Below are 13,708 nucleotides of genomic sequence, written 5' to 3'. Positions count from 1 at the left end.
TCCTCCGTGGCTTTGCATGAAACCCAAATTTACCATGCTCTCTTTACTCATCGAAGGGCCACGACAACCAGGAAAGGATATCGACATATATTTACAGCCTCTTGTTCGTGAATTGCAATCTTTGTGGAATACCGGGTGACCGTGGAAGGACGCAAATAGAGGCAAGATGTTCAATATCTTGCGCAGTTTTGTTATGGACTATCCATGACTTTCCTGCGTTAGGTAACATATCTGGTTGTAGAACCCATGGCAAATATGCTTGTCCCATTTGTGGTCCAAATACCTCCTCATTGAGACTCCAACATAGCCAGAAATTTGCTTACATGGATAGTAGACGATTCTTGCCCTTGTCAGATGCTAGTAGGATGGACACTAGACCAAGCACCTTTAACAAGACTGAAGAGCTTAGAGAACAGCCTTTGAGATTGACTGGACTGCAAGAGTGCAAGTTGAACAAATGACACAGAATCTGAAAGTGCAATGGGGTAAGGGCAAATAGAAGGAAAAGGGGAATGGAAAAAGGAAAAAAAAAAAAAAAAGGGCGGTAGAAAACAAAAAGAGGACAACTGGGATGGGACATGTTTTTTCAAACAGTCGATATTATTTAGGCTTCCATATTGGGCAGAGCTTCTTATCCGTCACAACTTGGATGTTATGCACATTGAAAAAAATGTTTGTGAACTCCTGATTGCTATGATGTTGAACACAAAAGGAAAAACAAAAGATAACGCCAATGCACGCAAAGATTTGCAACTTCTTGGGATTAAAAGGAAGTATTGGTTGAGTGATCAAAATGGTAAAAAGGTTATGAAGCCTGGGGTGTTTTGGCTTCGAGCGGAGGAGAAAAAGTTGTTCCTTACGAGCTTAAGAGATCTCAAAGTACCTGTTGGGTTTAGTGGTAACTAGAAGAATATTGTCCAAGGCGGTGCGAAGGATTTGAGTGGAATGAAGTCTCATTATTATCACATTTTGATGCAACATTTGCTTCCAATGCTGATCCAACATGCATATCGAGATAGGAAGGAAGTCCGACATGTGATCTTGAGTATTTGCACATTTTTTCGTGCGTTATGTTCGAGGAGACTTGATGTTGACACTTTGCATGCACTTGAGAGGGGTATGGTCAGGACTTTATGTGAGCTTGAAAAAATTTGTCCTCCATCGGTATTTGTAATAATGATGCATCTACCTATTCACTTAGCGTATGAGGCTCGTATGTGTGGACCAGTATTCTATCATTGGATGTATTTGTTTGAGAGGTAATTCTAACTAATAAGATTGTTTACTTAGCTTCATGGTTGGTTTGTGTTAAGTTATTATGTTATAAAATTCTTAATTTTTTGAAGGATGATGAAGGTTTACAAGGATTATGTTACAAACAAGGCACGTCCTGAAGGTTGTATCGCGGAGCGATACTTGAAAGAGGAAACCATGAACTATTGCACTGGTTACAAAGGAGGGAATAGTCTTCTCCAGAAGCTTGAGTGAAAGTCTAGTGGTGAAGAAGTAATACCATCAGATGTGTTTGATAGTGAATTTGATGGGGCTGATGAAGTTGGCCCAGTTGGTTTGGATCATACTTATCATTTGGTAGGTGTTGAATATGAGCAAGTACGCAATTGGGTACTGAAAAGCCATCCAAGATATGATTGGTGGTACACGTATGTATTTCTAAATTTTAAAAGTTGAAATTATAACTTCTATATACTTAAACAAACTATTGCTTTAACTAATACATATATTTATAAACGTAATATCTTATTTAGGAAGTACACTGCAGATTTGGAAGCTCGTAGGCAGTGTGCAGGGAGGAAGGCAGGCCAATATAAGGTGTCCATGGACGACGAGTTCATTCCTTGGTTGAGAAGACAGCCTGAGTTTGAAGACATAGAGGAGGATTCTTTCAAAAATATAGTGGCGGGACCAGTGAGCTGTGCCATGGCGTACAAGAAGTATTGTGTCAATGGTTTCCTCTTTATTACAAAAGACTATCAGGAGAATAAGAGGAACCAAAATAGTGGTGTTTGCACAGAGTGTCCAACTACATTCCGGGCTAGCGCGAAGGATAAGAACCCAGTAGAAGATGTTGCAGAATATTATGGTGTTCTTACTAATATCATTCAGTTGAAGTATCGAGATGGGTACCAGCCTGTTTTGTTCAAGTGTGAATGGGTTAAACTTAGACATGGTGTGAAGCTAGATGTGGAAGTGAACCTTAAATTGGTAAATTTGTCAAATCAAATTAGTTCGGATAATATGAGTGACGAACCATTCATTCTTGCAGATAAAGCTTCTCAGGTTTTCTGCTCTAAATATTCAAAAGATCCCGACTAGCATGTGGTTTTGGAAGTCCCAAGAAAGGTGTATTGTGATCAAGATGAAACATGTCTTCTATCTGATGACTCATTGAAGTTGATCCTTCTTATGCGGAGCCTAGTAACCTTGAACCATCCACAGATGATCTGATTTTTAATGATCCAGACGATATGTTTGTGGTTGTTGAAGACACTAGGAGGAAGAAAAGACAAAAAATGAATTAGTTCACTTTAACTAAATGCTTATCTACATTAACTATGTTTGAATTTTGAATCTATGTTTAAAATTTGAATACACGTTTGAATTCTGAATACCTGTGTTTGATTTTTCAGGTTACATAATTATAAATGGATATCATGTTTTCTTATTTGTTTTGATAGATTAAATGTTATGCAATATTTGTGTTTTGATACATCATGTTTTAAATACTTGAAAAATGCATGTTTTGAATATTAAGAGTTTAAGGACTTGTTACAATATATGTACAAAGCCGACCTTCATGGGAACTCCATCTCAAAACAACTTGAACTTGTCCGAAAGTGACTCGGAAGGACGACATGGAGCGCACTAATTATGGTAAGAATTTTGAATTTTGTCTAGTTATGTGTTTTAATTGGTTACACCGCACCACCCCTGCTCTAGCTATCCTAGCCTTTGCATTGCATCATTTATTGCTGCGGGGAGATAAAGCTTCGGGATAACCACGAATCAACGGCTTACGGGACTATGCTAAAACATAATGCCCATACTACTTAGGTCGCTACTTATGCCCGTCATTACTACCCGTTGGTTATACCTATAGCGACTAACCGCCTTCCACGACGGATATGGTGATCCACGTTAGAGCGAAAGCGGCCAGATCGAATGACCCTTATTTCTAGTCATAGCCCCCAATAGTGAGTTGTCGTTGATCCAAGTACCAGTAGCGACAAAGCAGTTCCAAGAGCTTTAGTCGGTTCAAGATAAGAAGATGAAGCGGCGGTTTGAGATCCCTTCTATCTTCATCCGCTTTTCTCCATAGTCTTTCATTCCTCTTACCCGACTATGAACCGGGCTTTGCTTGCACCAACCCCCCCTTTCACTAGCACCACAAATGGCGGGGAAGTTTCTTCGATTTATTAGCCATTTATCAAAAGTGAGAAGGCGAAATGTCTTCCACAAATAAAAGGAAGTCGCTTCGGGTGATATAGATAGATAGAAGTAGATCGGCAGATCCAGCTAGATCAGTTATCGTTTAGACATTCAGAAAGGCTAATATTGTTATCGTTATCGTTTAGACATTATCGTTTAGACATTCAGAAAGGCTATGTGGCTTCACACTCATTCAGTTATTGCTTTTTGAAGGATTTCTTGTTTACCGTATATGAATGCATGTGGAATTAGATTACTGTACTGGTTCTTAGATTGTAATTCATTTTTTCTTTGATCTTAATATTTTCTTTAGTTATTACAAGAATTGCATCTGAACTCTAATGTATACTAATTGACAAGTTTACTATGTACTTACAAATAGGACTCCATCTACTCCAGAATCATCCAATGCTCCTAAGGAGACTAGAGGTAAGGCAAAAGGAATGTCAGATACGCCAAATACGAAGAAAAATGTTTGGTTAACATTGGACCATCTTGAACAACCATGTCACCCTTTAGCAGAGGTAAGTAGGTTTTCCTCTGAATGTGGTGTACTTGTACGGCGTGACGTCCGGATATGCTATGATACTTTTCCAACCGTGCTGAAACATACGTTAGTAGACGTCTTTGAAACATTGGAAACCAGCTTCGGGTTTGTGGGACGTCCTAGCATTAATACGATATACACTAAAAATGTCATGGGTGAGGCATGGAGGCGTCATAAGAGCACCTTGTATAAAAACTTAGTCAAGGGCAAATCTCCTACTGTTGTTAAACAAGGTCCAGCTCCAGAAGGTGTCAATCTTGAAGATTGGCGGGTTTTTGTTGATATCTGCAACACTAAAAAATTCCAGGTTATCTAGTCATTAGTTTATTAGTTGTGAATCTTATATGTATATTCTCTTATATATTGTTTTGTATATAGGCTACTAGTGAAAGGAACACTATAAACCGGTCAAAACAAACAACTCCTACTTGCGTTGGGAGGACACCCACCCAAATTATCCGACAGCAGATTGCTAAGGAACAGAACAAGCCAGTCCATATGGTTGCTAGGCCTGAATCTTATATCCGGATACACAAGAGGAAAGCTCCATGCACAGAACCAGTTGAGTGGGAGGTAAGTGTCATTTTCCTAGTAGGAGAGATTGTTGGTAGTAAGTTATTTAAGTTGTATCAAGGTTTGATTGCAGTCTTGAGCTTTAGTGTAATACTTTACTTGGTAAGACTGTATTATGGTTTCACTCCCGTTGTGTTGAATAGGAGAGGATTAATGAGGACATGTCTGCAAATTCAGGGTCTCCAATGACAATCACCGACGATGCCGTGACAAGGGTATGCAAATTAGGATGTTAGTAGTGCATTAAATGTTTGTGCTATATTGTAGGTAAAATGAAATGTGTTTGGATACAGGTGGTTGGAAAAGATAGTAGGGGCCGCTGTCGGGCTATGGGTCCAGGGGTCAACAAAACAGCAATGAAGAGGATGGAGCCTGTTTTGGATCAAAACTATCACTTGGCAGAAGAAAACTCCAAGCTATGGAAGGAGACTCAAACAAACCAAATGAATTTTGCCATGCAATTAGAAGAGATTAGGTCAACAATGTTGAGGCAACAAGAACCATCCATGACCAACTCTTTTGGAACTTCCAATAGTATACCTCGCTCTAGTAATGCAACCTCGGTATGTGATTGTCTCTTTTAATGCTTTACTTAAGCCTTTGTAAGTTGTTTGATTTTTTTATATCCAACACCTTTGTTTTTCAGCCGGAAACCTCAAAGATTGGCAAAGAAGTTAACTTACTTGGTGGTTGGCCCCTTGACATTGTGGCAACTGGATGTGTTAAAGAAGTTGACCCCACCTACAAGTTCCATGAAAGGTGCTTGGGAGAGAGATCTTACTTAGTTTACGTTGATGAAGTACATGCACAAGATGCTGCTCTACCATTCCCTCATGATGCATGGTGTAAGAATCTAGGAGAGAGTTGCCCAGGAAATGTTATATGGCCCAAGTCATGTGTTGAGTTTCTGTCATCTACATCGCGGTCTTGAATAAGTTTACTATCTTTTTTTTTTGTTTATGATACATGCCTATGGGCATGTTTGACTATGTTATCTCTTTTGCTATTTTGAAACACGTTTCTATGTTTATGTCTAAGCTACTACCAAACTGGTATCATTTTTTTTTATTCAATGTAATACTTGTCTTATTTTGCTAATATCAATGTATTGAATGTTTGCTTTCTCTATTTTTGCTAACCCATTTTTAACTCCGCCAATGCAAGTAAACTTTACGTTTGCATTTGCATTGCCGGTCCCAAGCCCGGAAAAAGGAGGAGGGAGAAGTGGTGTATAATATGCTTCTCTTTGTATTTAATTCTGTTTATTTTTCTCTGGGCTGTAAGGAAGAGCTACCAAGAGGTACAAGGGCAACCAATATCACTGTTATCCCTTCGCTAATGGCATGTCCATCTATCACTCCTAATGTCCCCAATAGCATCTGCCTAGCCATGTCATTGATCACAGGTCTGCATTCCAATCCAGTAGACTTGTGTGCTCATATATGATTTCCTTTTTGCAGTTTAACTCTATCAAATGCACAAATACGAATATCTAACAAATGATATACTTGGGAATCCTTTTCTTATTATTGTATATGGTTACTTGATGTTTCTTGCTGCTAGTTATCTATCAACTGGAAGTGAACTTTTTCTTGAGATTCTTGGTCTTGATATTGTTGGTGGTCTTTTTCTTCCTATGCTTGGTGCTCTTCCTGATGCTCTGCTTATTCTTGGTCAGTGTCTCACTTTTCATTTTGATCTGCTCATTTTTTTAAATTGTAGTAGGTAAGAATGAAAGTACTAGTGTGATTTTGCATTGTAGCAGAAATTTGAAAACTTGGATTAGTCTGATGGTTTGTTGTTTAAGATGGGGATTTGATTGATTTCGCAACGATTTACTGATGTCAATTGAGAAATATCATTGATCTCTGTTATTGATGCAAAAGGGATAATGTTTTAAGCAATGGAAAGTGTAGTTCTTTAGAGCTGATCGGTGAATTCAGCTGCAGTGAGCATTCAACGCATTACAGACCCGCAGTAAGAACTAAACCACTTCCCCTCATCTCAAAGTTTCAATCTTTTACCATCTCCTCATTTCTTTATCTTTCATTCTACATGGGAAAAAAAAGGAAGGAAATACAGCAAAGTACATCACCAGAACAAAAGCTGTCAAATACCTACAAGTCTCACTTCAAGACTTCAGGTATATATAATAATATGTCAATTATATTACTATTACTGTAACAAAACTAATTGTTAAATTTGTATAGGAGACTATGTATACTCAAGGGAGTATATCCAAGAGACCCAAAGAAAAAGTACAAAGGGAATCATAAGACATATTATAAGATTGATAGACTTATTCGTGAAAGGTAACAATTTGGGACTTTTAGTGATATTTTTCGTGTTTTATTAGTGTTGTGGGGGTTTCATTTTTTTATGTTTATGAGTGTTTTAGGTACCCGAGTTTTATTGATGCGCTTAGAGACTTGGATGATTGTTTGACTATGGTGCATTTGTTTGTTGTGCGTTGCTGCTTTCCGTGGAGAAGGCATTGAAGTGGATCGTATTCATAAGTGTCTAAGGTATTTGGTGTTTTAAGTAATATTGTTTTGAAGTTTTGTTTGTTTACAATTATTGTTGTCTAAAGATGGTGATAGAAGCCTGTAAATGCTTTATGTAACTACATAAGAAAATTTGGGTCGATGGAGTGCTTAACACAAAGATTTGCAAAATATTAATATAAAAGAAGTATGTGTCCTGGCGATTGTTTTCTGCAAAGAATGTTGCGTTTTTCAGCTAATTCGAGGGTGTTCAAAAACAGGGATGTTATGGAATTTATCTATTTTGTCCTCTTGATTTAGCTGGGTACACCTTTTATGTTATTTGACAAAGTTCTTGTTGACTTATTATCAGACTTAGCCATGAATGGCAAGCGTACATATCTCGAACTCATAGCCTTCGGAAAACTTACATAGGTGTGAAAGGCATTTATTACCAGGTAATGAAGTGCTTATGTCTATAGTTTCATTGTAATATACAGATGTGTTGAGGTTTGTAACATGGCCATGAACTTTCTTGTGTGAACAGGCTGATGTTCAAGGGCAAAAGATCACATGGCTAACACCCCATGCTCTGCAGCAAGTCTTGTCTGATGAAGTAGACTTGAAGGTAAAAAAAAGGGTGATAGCCCCAAGTGCAGCAGGCAAGTATATATTCTATATCCCTTGAATTTCATGGCAGTCATATTTTTCATAACTACATTTTCTATAGAGTATTAAATTATAAACATGTAACTGTAGATCTTCTTCTTATTCTTTCAAGATGAGACCTGAGGTAAAAAAAGGGGTGAAACAGAAGAGAGAGTGCATGAACTAATTTACAAGAACCGATTATTTTTCAAAGCATCCCTTGTTTTCCATGTATGGAACTGTTATTGAAATGTTCACACAACAATTCTCACAGTTGAAAGAGCTAGGGTAATATGATTTTCAGCTAAACAACTAATGAAATTCACTTTGTTGGCATTGCCATTGTTCAGTAACTTGTTTTGTATGTGGAATGTATCTGATTTTAAGCTGAGCGAAATGAAATTCCAAAAAAAAGGGAGGAAGAAGAGAGTTAGGATAAACAGAGGGAGGTACCTTTCCCTTTCCCTTGTATATCCATCGATTCTCAACCAGCTGTAGTCCAAGGCCGTGTTCTGTCAGAACCAAAGGTTTCTTGCTTGTTAAATAATGTTGATTTCGCAATTTCAAGAGAGCTGTGTAGGTATATATTGTTATGACAGACTCAGGGATACATAGTTCAAATGATTATGTATTTACAGTTGATAGTGGGCAGAGGAGAATATTTGAATCCTCTAAGTGGAGTCTTTGGAATTTTATCGCGAGAAGGTGATACTTCGAAGTCAACTCTTAAATACCTCAAATTTTTACCTCGGTGTGAATCTACTTCAATTGTTTTGCATCTCTTGCTAATGGGATGATTCTCACGATTATCAATTTTGCGGACACTATGGAGGCCGATCTTACTAGAAAACCTGGATTGTTGTAAACTTTTCCCTTCTGGCCAGTCGCGCATGTTCTGCAATGATCTAATAACATGTGCAAAACAAAAAAGGCTTGTAAGTTTTTTCTTCATTACAATTTATGCATCGTAAATATGTTTCTTTCTTCAAATGAGTACCAAACATATATTTTTCCCTATCATTATTTGTATGTATGCTTTTTTGTTTGTAATTATTTCTTTATGTTTACGCCTTTACAAAACATAGCGCATCCACTTCAGATATTTGAGGAGGATCGGCAAATGGAACGTGCACCTCCTGCTGTTAGAGTGGAGAAAATGTTTAAGGATGATGGAATGCTTCCCAAATAACCCCCCGAGATTTATCCTCTGCTTCCTGCCTGAGAAGAAAACAAGCGATCTTTATGGTTAGCCTCTCTCTCTCTCTCTCTCTCTCTCTCTCTCGGAAATGATATTTCTTTAATAAGTTAATGGTTTCTAGTAGTTGAGTTTATATCTTCTGTAAGGTCCCTGGAAGAGAAACTGTCTTGTTGTACATGGAATCATAAATCAATGTGTTGCTCCAGAAAAAAGTCAATGACCATTATATGACAAATGTTGTTCTCAAGATGAATGCAAGAGTAACAAAATCTTCCAACTTTTTTCTGCTATCCATTTATTTTTCTGCTACTTGTATCTGATATTGTCTACTATATTATCTATTTGCTCTCTCACCTTGCAGCTGGGTGGTGTCAATTCAATACTGCAGGCTGAATTCAGAAAAAGAATTCCTTTCATCTCCACAATTCCTACCATTATTCTGGGAATGGATGTCTCCCATAGCTCCCCTGGCCAAGATAATGTGCCATCTATTGCCGCGGTACTAGTAATCTCCTTTGTAGCTTAGAAATGGAAAAATGTTGATGACATTCCTATTAGGCTGTTACTGAGTATGTTTAAACCCTGTGATGTTGTACTTGGTAGTAAAACACAACGACCGTCTTGGTTTTTTAGATGAGTAGTTTGGTCTAGCAATTTCTTGACACAAGTTCCTTGAACTAGTAATGAAAAATGAAATAGGCCCATACAAAAATTTAAGCGTCTGGAATAAACTTCTCCCAACTCTCAGCTAAGGCCGCTCCATCGATCTTTCATTGGTCAAACCATGACCCAATAGACGCTAGGGGTTCAATTTTTCATTGGTAAAAGACTAAAAGCATGAAAAACTACTTAATATTTACGCGTTAAAGTGTCCTTCTCATTGACTTTGTAATTCTAATTCGCTAGAAAATGCAAGGGATGGAACTGATCCTACATCAGGCTTCTAATTTGATCGTGTGGTTCAAAGGGGTGATAGCCCCAAGTGCAGCAAGCAAGTATATATTCTATATCCCTTGAATTTCATGGCAGTCATATTTTTCATAACTACATTTTCTATAGAGTATTAAATTATAAACATGTAACTGTAGATCTTCTTCTTATTCTTTCAAGATGAGACCTGAGGTAAAAAAAGGGGTGAAACAGAAGAGAGTGCATGAACTAATTTACAAGAACCGATTATTTTTCAAAGCGTCAATTAAAGGTTCATCAATTAAAGGTTCGTCTCTTTAGGTAAATTGAAGTATTTTTCAGTTGTTCACAAAACATGGGTGATAGTTGACGTCCACAAATTTTTCATTACCATTTACCTCTCTTATTTAAATGTGTTCTTTCTAGTGCCTTGTTAGCGTATTAAAATCACTGGTTGACTGGGAAACGTCACATAGAGAACATGGAAAGCAGAATAGTAGCACTCAGTTCACTGAAGAAGATGTGTTTGCCAAAGATTATATGGAGTTGAGAAGTTACAATAGGGCACCCTTCACTGGTTTTCACTTAGGCGTCTACTCAGCACATATATGTTTGACCTCGAGTTCATCCAGTATAAGCACTTGATGCTCTTTCACCATTTTTTGTCCAATGCACTTGGAATTACATAAGTTAGTTTCGCATCGGGGACTTCACTCTTAATTCACGTGACATCCTAATATTTATGTTATGGCATGAAGCTGCCTTAGTACATTAATGAGATATGCATCGTCAGGATTCTCTTTTGATCTCATTGTTACTTTGTTTGTCTCTCTTACCAGGTTCTTGCTGGTAGCTACTTCTCGGTGGCAGGAGCTCTTGTGGGTCTACCGAAACCTAGTATGATGAGCATGTTTGGGACACTTCTTGTCATATGGGGCCTTGTCAAGGAAGGGTTTCTTGGGAAACCTGTGAATACAGATCCTGCAAAAGCATGTTGATTGCGCTAGTATGTGCTTTCACTTGTATAAAGTATGATGTCAATAAAATTGTTAAAAGTAGTCCGGCTCAACCCTTGGCGAAACCCCTGCAAAGATTCTTGTGGGTTTGATTGAAATGATAGAATTTTGTATGACCTGCAGGTGTGATGCGAATTGTATGAATTTAGTATGGCGCTAGAATCAATTTTTTTTATCCAATTCAATACATTTGCCACGGCCATAAACTGTGGCTAAACATTAGATACAGTACAATAAAAGGCATTTGCCACGGCCTAGACCTGTGGGCAAATTATAGATCCATTCCACAAAAGGCAGGGGCACGGGGTCGTGTGAGCAATAGCCACGGTTTAGTGCTGTGGCAAGTGGGAATATTCACCACGGCCCATGTAACAATTTATAACCGTGGCATAAAATGAAGCTTTACCCACGGTCTTTAGCTATGGCCAAAGATTAGCCACAGGTGCATTGGCAACGGTCGTGTAATGGCTTATTACCGTGGCAAAAAGTCTTTAGCCACGGTCAATGACCGTGGCAAATGCTCAGTATTCTTGTAGTATATATAGTTTTGGTTTGTTGGGGTTCTTAGTCTATATATTGTTGTCATGAATTAGCCGAGTAATACTTTTCTTAACTTTGTTATCTTAAAGTGGAACTTTAGCTCAATGGAAGAGCACTTGAGTATGGAAATACATCTCAAGGGATGGTGGTTCAAATCCACTAAGGTCCTGTGATCCTGTCCATGGTAGTCATTTTCTTTTTGGGGTAAAGGTTATTTAGGTATAAACCAACTCACTTTTTGAGCTAATAAGATAGTCAAGCCTTGGAGAACAAAATCAATTCGGCACAACTTGAAACCATTTGTTACATACTGTTCTTCTCATTTCTCATACGTCGTTGCAAAGATCTGTTTGATTTAAGTTTTGAGCTCATTGTATTTTCTGTCTCTTAAGAACACTACAAAAGGATCAATAGAAGTTGGTATTACACACCACCTTATATAACTAATGGGAATTTATAAATTGCATGCAAATGCATTGAACTAACCTGAAAGAACAATTAATGGGAAATTAGAAACTAGATACAGCTGTTGCAATGATCTAACCTACTAACCTCAAAGAACAATTAACGGGAAAACAGAAACTAGATGCAACTGCTTTGAATTAACCTCAAAAAATAATTAACGGAAAATCGAAAATTGAATGTAAATGCGTTGAACTGTCCTCAAAAAATAATTAATAGGAAAATTGGAAACTGGATGCAACTATATTGAACTAATCTCAAAGAATAATTAACAAAAAATAGAAAATTGAATGCAAATGCATCGGACTAACCTCAAAGAATAATTAACGGGAACATCGAATTAACTTCAAAAAACATTCAACGGGAAATAAAAAAACCGGATGAAAATGCATTAAACTAACCTCAAAAACTAATTAACGGAAAATTAGAAATTGGATGCAAATCCATCGAACTAACCTCAAAGAATAATTAATTGAAAATCGGAAACTGGATGCAAATGCATCGAAATAATTAATGAAAAATCGGAAACTAGATGCAAATGCATTGAATTAACCTCTAAGAATAATTAATGGGAAAATGAAAATTGGATGCAACAATATTTAACTAATCTCAAAGAATAATTAACGATAAATCGGAAGTTGAATGCAAATGCATAGAACTAACCTCAAAACATAGTTGTATTATATATAGTCGAAATATCTCGACAAGTATAGTTTTGCATTTAAAATTATGTTTATTATATCTTTATTCGTATGATTGAGAATGCCCAACTATTCAACAAGGCGCAATATGATCTTCGTCTCATTTGGCATTCTCAAAAAAACTTCAATCAAACGCCTATTATTAAAAAACAAAAAGAAGTCGAAGGGGTTATTTATTTTTATGGTGAGTACGGTTTTCACGTTGCAAAATCGATATAATATTTATATCTCATAGTTATGTATAGTTGTAAATAATTTTCAAAATAATGTAATATATAACGTCACCCGTTCGTAGGACGGGTTCGAAAACTAGTTTATCTCATACCTGTTCCTGCACCAAGATCAAGATCTGTGCCAGAGGTAGGATTGCATACATTGGAGCCAATTTTAGAGGTAATGATGGTACATCTCAAAATGGTACTTAGAGAGTTAGAGGAAATATTGGCATAAACAAGCTACAGTGCTGAACTGCAAGTATATAAGTGGTTTTCGGAAGAGGCGGCTATCCCTGTGGTTAGAATCAGATTTAACAACTAAATCGCTACATCTTGGGAGTGGTGATATGCCTTGAACCTTAAGCTACACGACTGAGCATTACATCAGTTTGTAGAGCATGTAATCTGGCTGCTGATATTCTGGAATACAATATTTAGGCAGGCAGTTGGTTGCACAGGTGGGAGATCCCTACTTCAGTATATTGAAGATTTTATTATTCACTTGTATAGCTGTACTGCTGTACGTGATGAAGCTCTATTTAATGTTTTGAAAAATTGGGGCTGGAGTATGCTTGTTACCCTCCCTAAGATTCTCATCCTTTTCCTTTATCGGTTAAGATAACAGCAAGCCCTTCCATGAGCTGCTGGGTAAACTGAACAAATGGGTCAGAGTCACAGTGGAATTTGTCTAGACCATGAATTAACAGCTTTGTGATTGTTCTAATTTTGATTTCATGTAACAAACATTATGCGTACGACATTAATTTAGTCCTAATTTTTATCAGTATTTCTTCTGTTATTTAGTGGCCATCTTGCATGAAACTCGTGACTGTCTTAAGCCAGTCAGGCCTTAGTTGCTGCTTACCTTTTTGATTTGAATCCCTTGGCTATACGATTTTCATGTAGTGTGCAGTCTGGGACTTGTTTACCACATGGAAAACTTTAATATGTGCTATGAATGATTCAAAA

The 13,708-nt window shown here is 37.3% G+C and overlaps 1 long non-coding RNA gene across 1 annotated transcript; it reads left to right on the top strand.

Moving 5' to 3' along the window:
- The first annotated feature begins 7,050 nt into the window (after window positions 1-7,050).
- LOC147510895 (uncharacterized) lies at window positions 7,051-7,680 on the top strand. The gene is made up of 3 exons (XR_015216893.1): window positions 7,051-7,092; window positions 7,424-7,508; window positions 7,598-7,680. It is a non-coding gene; the product is annotated as an uncharacterized LOC147510895 (long non-coding RNA).
- The last annotated feature ends 6,028 nt before the right edge of the window (window positions 7,681-13,708 follow it).

Source organism: Coptis chinensis, chromosome 3 (genome assembly GCF_015680905.1).
Source record: "Coptis chinensis isolate HL-2020 chromosome 3, ASM1568090v1, whole genome shotgun sequence".
Classification (NCBI taxonomy): domain Eukaryota; kingdom Viridiplantae; phylum Streptophyta; class Magnoliopsida; order Ranunculales; family Ranunculaceae; genus Coptis; species Coptis chinensis.
The sequence above is the reverse complement of the archived record's forward strand: the minus strand, read 5'-3'. Positions and strand labels throughout refer to the sequence as shown.